This window comes from Zootermopsis nevadensis, unplaced genomic scaffold, assembly GCF_977971745.1.
Source record: "Zootermopsis nevadensis isolate Lab colony 2312 unplaced genomic scaffold, Znev_1.0 Znev_ptg000030l, whole genome shotgun sequence".
NCBI lineage: Eukaryota > Metazoa > Arthropoda > Insecta > Blattodea > Termopsidae > Zootermopsis > Zootermopsis nevadensis.
Window position 1 is genome coordinate 15,375,823 of NW_028259162.1, and position 8,801 is coordinate 15,384,623.

The following is an 8,801-nucleotide window of genomic DNA, read 5'->3' on the forward strand; positions in this document are numbered from 1 at the left end:
CTTAGATTAAGTAATGGTGTTATTATGGTAAACTATAGCTTATAACATTAAACAATTGTCAGTGTTCAGAATCGTATAGTTTAAAAAACTTTATATGTAACACAGATGAATTTGTGGTATGAATTACCACTTTATTTTTTTATACAGTTAAAGGAAAAAATAATCAGCATGTAATTATACACTTAGAAGTGGCTAAAATGTCGATGTAACCACGTAATTTACAGAAAACAGGAGAAAGGATCGCATACCCATTGGAGAGGAGGTTGAGTGGATCCAAAACTCGTCTAGACGTTGTGGCGAATAGAAAAATCCTAACCGGCCGTCCATCCCGGACCCTGGTCACTATGCTTACCGAACTATACCGGTGACTTAGATCACACATTTATAAAACAATTTTGATATTAAGTTTCTTGAAAATTAATCTTGTGGACTAATGTCTGTGCAATTATCTGAGACTACTAGTACTTTCTGCCAGGTAGAATCCTAATGTAGTGATGTCAGCGACAGTCCAACCCAGGATAAGGTACAGTGGTTGGAAGTTGTGGTGATGAAACTTTCTATTCCGTAGTAGCACGAATTCCAATGAGTACGCACCAACTGCCCACGAAATTTGTCGAAGCTAATATTCTCTTCATAGGAGTATTGATAGCTCAGTCAGTAAGTCAGGTTCTCATGGCAGCGAGTATGAAGACTACACGGGACAAGAACACGGAATACGATAATTCTCAATATACATGACTAAGCTACATGTTAGACCGAGTTTCGATTACCGGTATTTGTAGGCAATTTTTCTTCACCACGCCGTGCAGTGTGACTCTGAGACTCACCCAGCCTCTGCCCCAGTGGGTACAAATTTATTTCCAGGGACTGAAGAAGAAGGTGTGGCAGTGAAGTTGACGTCTCACCTCCATCTAGATCTAAGGTTAATTCTTCGATTTTATATGCTGTTGCATATACGTTTTCAAGATGTGACGCTTAAATAAATAAAATTTACCTTTCATGAATTAATAGATGTGTTAGTAAGTTAAAGTGATAAAACGAAACAATAAGTAGGCCTATTTATGTACTTAAAGCTTCAAGACCTCGATATCGTACTAAACATTTTATGCTTATCAGCTAGATTATCTTGTAATTTCTGTTATGAAGCATCTGAGGATCCCACATTCCTGTACTTGTGTTATACATCGGCAGACATGGTCTGAAGACTGTGCGTCTCATTCTACGGCTGACAAGTGAGTTTCTTCATTCCATTGTTTTGATCAGAGGAATTTGGTTTCTTTACAAGTAGTCACAAACAGCAACGGACAGATTTGCGACAAAGCTTCGAGTTTTCTTGTGTCTTTCCCTTGAAACTCGAGGTTCAGACTTCTCGAACTAGTCCGACGTAGAGTTATGTGTAGCAGGCAATGTAACAGGCTTAAGCAACATTCGTGAAATGAATATCACTTCAGCTTGTATTCGAGTAATCTGTAATAAAATAAATGTACTAACACAGAATTGAAAGCACAGCAAACGCCAGTTCGGGCGGAAGAACGCACCAGCGCTATTGACAGCTATTCTTTTGGACTTCTAAAGTGGAAACTTAGAGTCGCATGCTAGTAGCGGTCAGAGTACATTGACCAGTAGGGGAAAAGGATATGAGGTCTTGAAATGGATTCTTGTGGCTCAAGACAGGAGGCAGTAACAGAAATTTTGTGGATCATCGTAAGGAGGTTCTGGTTCCATAAACGCAGGAACTTCCTTAACCAAATGGCCCATTTTAAGTTTGTCAAGAAGGACTGTGTTCCATGGAGCTTGCCATGAAAACTGTAAAATGTTTGAAATGTGTGTTAATTATAGAAAACCAGAGCAATGTCAGGATTAATTTTATTCAGTTTAGACACCGTTACCTCGCGATTAATGATCCTTCTGCAACAACAATTTAAAGGTCTTTCAAAGTCTAAACTAACACAAAAAACCCACAATGACCTATATCGAGTTCACCAAATTTATTATAGCCACACAGAATACGTAGGAAAATTAATTTTAAACGAGTTGTTTGTTATGCCAGAAAAACATTCAAAGCTCATAGATGGAAAATTAACCAATATAAGCTTCAACTTTGGTTTGAAGACAAGAATGAATGCGATAAAACGGTTTTGTCAGTTGTTTCGTATGAATATGAACTGTGTCTTCTTGATGTGGGTTAAGAATGTAGTTCATGGGTTCAAGTGGGCTTAACACTCTGACAACGAAGCTCGTTTAAATATTAAGCAGGTATTCAGACCGTACTCCAAATTAAACACGAGTTTTTACCATTAAAATATAAACTGCTTAATTCTGCTTAAGGAAATAATAGCTGTTTACGCTGATAATCATAAAAACACATAAATACAAAATACAGAGCTACTGATTGTTCAACCAGGTGGTACATATCATTGCTAATCACTTTAAAGTTCTAAGTTCATTTAAAAACAAAGTGCTCCAACCTAAGCAGGAAGAAAGTGGTCAGTTTAGAACATTAAATGAAGAGTACCTGATCTCCCTAATGGTGGAGAAATTCTGCCCCTCTGAAATGTCAGTATAAGCCTACCAGATTACATACCGGAACTTCCTGAAGACGCCTACTGATCCTGGAATTGCTTTCTGGATATTCAGAACCATAATTTTAAACGTATTAGAAGAGCAGAAAGCGTTGATGCCATACGTCAATGTGGTCGAGCTGCCGCGAATCTTTAAAATCACGAAACGCCAAACATCACTTACTGGATTCAGCCCTTAAGACCTTCTGAAAAGGGAGCAGATGACGCGTCTCTGACGTGTGGTCCGCTTGGTACTCTTTGTCTGTAATATCCGTTAATACTAATTTAACATCTTGAAGTGGAGAAGTTCACATTTGAAGGTGATTTCTTCTTTCTTCACTCAACTCAGACACCAACTGTCAGATGTGGCTGCTCATTGCAATAAAGTGTCTGGTGGGTTGTAAAAATATTGTGTGCGTGGTAAGACGCAGTGACCTGCATGCTGGTAACTTCAGTAGGGCAGGTGTTAGCTGCTGCATCTTCAAACTGCACACGTAGTTGCAGTTTGTATTCAAGACTCATTGTTTGTTTAATTCATGACACTATCCGGACTTCAGGCTCGCATTAAACGTGCTGAGTTTTCATTCTCACAGCAGCATATGGTGTACATTTCCAATGAATTGCTGTTTATACCAGCACAAAAACAAACAATAATGTGTTCAGATATTTTGCACAAACTTTCCTTTCAACTTTCCTACTTAATACACAGAGGGGCATTTAACCTTTTTTCCTTACAAGGAAATAAATTTATAACATTGTCGTAGCTTTGTGATAGGTTCTCCTGATAACAGAAGGCTTCATGATTTAAACAATGCCAGTAAAACAATAGAAATCGACTTAAAATATTTATAGAAGTCGATACCGGTGGCCGAGCTACTCAAAGACTCGCACGCCTTGTTCGGAATGTAAACTGAAAGTCGCGTGTGCGATTCCCGCCCATATATTAGCACAGAGTATAAGTTCACGGCTTGTACATGGCAATGTCGACTGAGTCAGTTTGCAACAAAACACCACTTGGTCCTAGGAAGTGGTTTTCAGGCGAAGTAGTGAGATTCGACAAAATATTTATGATCAATTTAATCAGAGGTTTGAGTGGTCGCGCGGTCTTGAGTTCAAATCCAAAATCGAGGTATGGATGTGTACAGGTGCGTCTTGTGTTGTGCTATCCCATGTAGATGGAGGTCTTGCGACGGGCCGATACCCTCCACAATAAAATCCCACCGATAACGTAAAAGGTTCGAAAATCTTTCAGAAAGTCCCCCAGAAAAGGCCAAGGCTCAGTGTGTGCTCTGACACTTAAAACACACAGATCTGACGTTCTCACTGCGATGAAGATGCCTGTTATGGTCTTTTGAGCTTGACGTCATGTAGTCTTCTAGGTGGTAACCAAAATTCCTCCAAAATATTTCTTGCCACATACAAGACTACACAGAAGAAATTATTGAACTAAAGAATTGAACACAAATAAATTTAAGATGGTTGTCGACCTGAAAATGGAGGCAGCAAGCACTTCTAGAACGTCAGTAAACTTATACTAGACTACATGTCGCAATAACCCAGAAGACAACCATCGTCATACTCGCCACCTTGAGAACCTCAAATATTACATAATTTTATTCCGGTCGGTTGTATATTATCAGAACTGTAGGACTTACAGAATGAATCCGCGGGCTATGGAAGCTAGTGACGTGGCAATCCTAACCAATTCAGTACAGTGGATTAGCAGGGCGACCAATTCCTAGTCTCTCGTTTGCCAAAGAGACATGCTTGTCACAGAGCTGTCGAGCTGCGTCCGTTAGCATGCGTGGGAAGTTAAATAACACGTATGCAAGTGGATCTGCTAGTTACTATTGATTTGTAACAACTTGTCGACATTAACAGCAGCATTAAATTAGTTTTACTAACTCAAACCACTTTTTGCAATGACACTTCTACCTAAGAAGTGATGGCAGTTTGAAAATAATTGAAAGTTATGTTTAAAGTTTCAAACGACTTCCTGCATTACCAACTGATGTAATTTAAGGACGACTTTGTCAATTATTTTCTGAGTTAAGAGAAATGCGTACAAAACTTCAGCTTAGTTTCTTATATGGAAACTTGGCCTGTGACAACATTGCGTCTTCCACAACAGCTTTTGAATCAGTTCACCAGTAGCTAACGTGGTCTCTGATTTATGTGTGAAATATTCACATGTACGGAGATTCTTGAAATAAATTTGGAACAAGTGTTATGTTTTATTATACAGTCCTTCATTGAAGAAATTTACTGATATCAATATTTTGTTATTTCAACAACGCAAAGACATACTATCGAGATCAATAAATATCAGTTTCTGTGTTAACTACGTATAACTTTCTTGCGCTTAGTATGCATTGATATTATTAAATAAAACGAAAAAGTCACTCTGCTTACATCATTTATGTTAATTGAAAGTGCTATGTCATATTTATGGCAAACGTTTCGATATGAAACTTACTTGTAAGTTCCTGTATTGTAACATCCACACGCATATACGCCTATATGCATTATTTATGGAACGAAAACTCTGAAGTATTATAAAGGCAATAAGGCATTTAGGAACTAAAATGAATTGTGAAATTGTGAGGGTTGGTCTGTTTTAAAGTATAAAACAGACGATAGCCCATTTCAACTTAGTTCATAAGAAAGTTGAATGGATCTGTCAAATATTGAGCCCGGTTATTTTGTGATGAGACGGATTTAACTAACCGTAAGAGTGGTCATTTCAGTGTCTGGTAATTTTATCATTTTAAACTATAATTGTTACAAAACATAATTTCAAATTCGGTAATCGGACTTCATTAGTAAGTATGCCAGCTGGACGTGTTTATTATTTATGTATGCGCCAGTGTGCTTCACAAACTGTCATCTTGTTTGCAAACAATAACTAGGTCCTTGGGCTCTTGAAACAACGTTAATGTTTCGACAGACGAGGTCGGACGTATAACATATGTACGCACACACCTGGTTGTTCTTCTGTTTCGAGCTTGTCAGCCATGTTCGGTCGGAACGTCGCTCTTCCTGTTTCATGCTGTAAAATATTAATTTGAAGCTAGCCCTGAGTCGACACCTCTCCACGGTTAAACTTAATGAGAGTGATCCGGCTCACCAATCAAACTAGTCGCTCTCGCCCGTCTGATTTATGACCTGTAATTGCATGCACTCGCCACAACTCATGGTTTGGGGTAACCTATCATTCATAATTGTAGCTCAAGGGGAAACCAGAGAGAAGCGAGGTATGCTTTATGTATGAACTTGAGCATACTAGCAAAAAAAAAAAGCTGGCTTGAACTCGAATGGCTTTACTGATCAAAATGAAACCAAGACGAGTTTGCAGAGGTTGTCCACTTCTTTTGTTGGCGAAATTATAATAAATTGCTCTCCGGTGTGTTACATAGGTATATAATCGACGCCTATTTTAACCACTTTAAAAACGGTTGGCTAATATGTGTCTTCATACAATGATCGTAGCTTAATTTGTACGTGTATTCTGGCCTGAGTCGTCTCCAGATGCGAATATACAGTTTTTAAACTCTTTCAAATCAACATCGCCGTTAAAAATGTCGCCTTTCCAACACGACAAATCTTTTGTTTGTTAACACAATTCCTTTTCTCCTAATCTACAACTAGAACTTGTAATAATAATAATGAAGGGCAGTTATTAGTTACGATTCTAACTAACGAAATATTTTTTTTCTTTCAAACCCATGTGCAGCTGACAGTCACAATATCAATGGGGACGAAAGGACATTTGAGAAGATATTGTTCAATTGTTTTTGAATACGCTGGACAGTCAATGACTCCACCTACAGACGCAAGCAATACTAGTGTTAGAAGGCTCCAGTTATGCAGTCAAATCTCATGACCTGTTTCTTAGACGAGTTGTTGATTAACAGTTAACTGTAGAAGATAAATGTGGGGTATGTCATGTACTCTTTCATCCACTGATTCAAAATTATTGCTTTAGAATAAGAAGCAATGAATTCGGACCGCTATTCCTTGACCCAATTAAGTCGAATGGAATAACAGAGAGGACAGATTGTAAGAAAATGATGTAAAAAAATTATATTAATACTAACATTTCTAAGATAACTGTCTTTCAGCGTCTGGCTCCACTCACTCTTAGAATTCATCGGAATAAACAGCGCCACTGCCAAGCGCTGTGCCGTCATATGCGTACGCAGTGGCGAATTTGAATATTACATTACAAAACTGGGAAATATTTTTCTCACCCTTGCACCATATATAGGCAGCTAACATTTCGTTTACAGTCATTACTGAATAAAATCTTCAAACTTTCAAAATTTCGAGTACTGTTAAAGTGTTTGTTTACGTATACACGAATTAAGTGAGTAAGCTGGCTTAGCAGTTCAAAAAATGCCGTGAAAAATTACAGGTTTACTAGGCACTTGACTCAAGAAGATTGTAGGATTAATGGACTGTACTATGTAATTAGCTTACTTTAAATTTGTTATGCATTTGTAATTTTCTTGGACTGAAATTCCTACTGCTGACTGTCACATCCTTCCGCTCATGTATCTGGTTGAATGCACAGTTGTCAATACTTCTTATTATCAGATTCAGAAAATGGAAATCTGCTTTGCTTGATACATCCTTTCAATTATTCTCCGAGGATAAATTTTGACTCGATAGCGATATAACGACTACACTACAGTAAAATAAAATATTCCGTTAGGGCTATTTAAACGTATATTATAATTTTATTTTGTTCTTTTGGCAACTTTTAATTTTGATCTCACTTTATGGAACATATTCCTCATCAAAAACGTATATTCTTTCAGCTGGTAAAAAAACCCGCCTTTTGTGAAATCCGATGTTGTTTTGCCGTTCTTACAAGAGCCCATGAATCCTTAAACACCGTGTAACTTTTCGTAACATATATTTTTTATGTCGACTAGTTATGAGTCCTCCGCCCAGCACCCGAGCTGGAGGACCGCCCCCTTGTGTCTGCCTCTTAACAGCTCATTCAGTGTAGGCCTATTGGCAGATACCAACAATATAAGGAAGTCATCTTTTCCTTCCTCAAACGGAATAGATTCTGTGCCATCATGCATTAATTACCTATACTTTTACGGGAATTCACATCCAGGAAGAATGCTGGGAGTATTATGAATACCAGCATTTTTAGTTATTAGAACAATTCAAACCACATTTAAAATTAAATATATTAGATTACATTCATCAGTGAACCTCGTTTCGTTTTGAGGAGCTCATGTAGTAAATCGTACTGTAGGCGCCGAAGGCCTACGTCAGAGAGTTTCCTGCAGGGTTTCGCCGACCTGTCTGCCTCCCCAACCCCACAGTGGTAATTACCATCCTGCCACTCTTCAACACACGTTAAAAATTATCGATTATTCCATTAAACACTTAGAGCTCATTTATCAAAGTCAAACACCTTATTTCTTATAATAATATAAAACCCACCCTGAATTTCCTTTTCCATCATTTCAACGAGTGATCAGAAATGTTATATTCAAATTTATCATTAATTTGTTTCATGAAGTGAAGAAATGTTATTTTATTTTGACTGGCAGTCGATTTTTAAAAAAAGTGCTTATGACTCCGAAGTTCGAAGTACTTACATTTAAGCTCCTAACTCTCGTGTGACAATTATTTTTAAGGCTATTATGATTTCAACATTTTATGCTAAACAACTACCATTGCATTTACATAACTGTATGTGGCATGTGTAAGATCCACTAATTTGAGGGTGTAAAAATATATTCAATTGCTTTTACATTCAAACTATAGGTTGTAAATAATTTACGCACGGATGAAGGTATATTCGTGTATTTAATGAACATTACTGTCCCATGAGAAGAGGTCTGTCTAGTCTGTTCCGATTAAACATTTTAAGGAGTGTCATATAATCTTACAATCTATATGAGTAGTGTATTCAATCTGGCATACCCCTTATAATTTTGGTAGGGAACTTTAAATTATAAGTTGTAATATAATGTTTCCGTTGTTGTAACCGTCGCAATAGTTCAAGAGTGCACCAAAGCTGTCATTACTGGTAAAGATGGAATTGTAGGTTGGCTAGAAATCACAACCTTTAATTTCCTATATAAGTACGACGTTCCAGCACAGGATGTTCCGAAAATAGGTATCAGACCGTTCATTCAGTTCGCTGATCCCATGACTCTTATGATGGAATTCAGTTAGCAGACTTCGTTGAAATCATTGAGTCATATGCTTTAC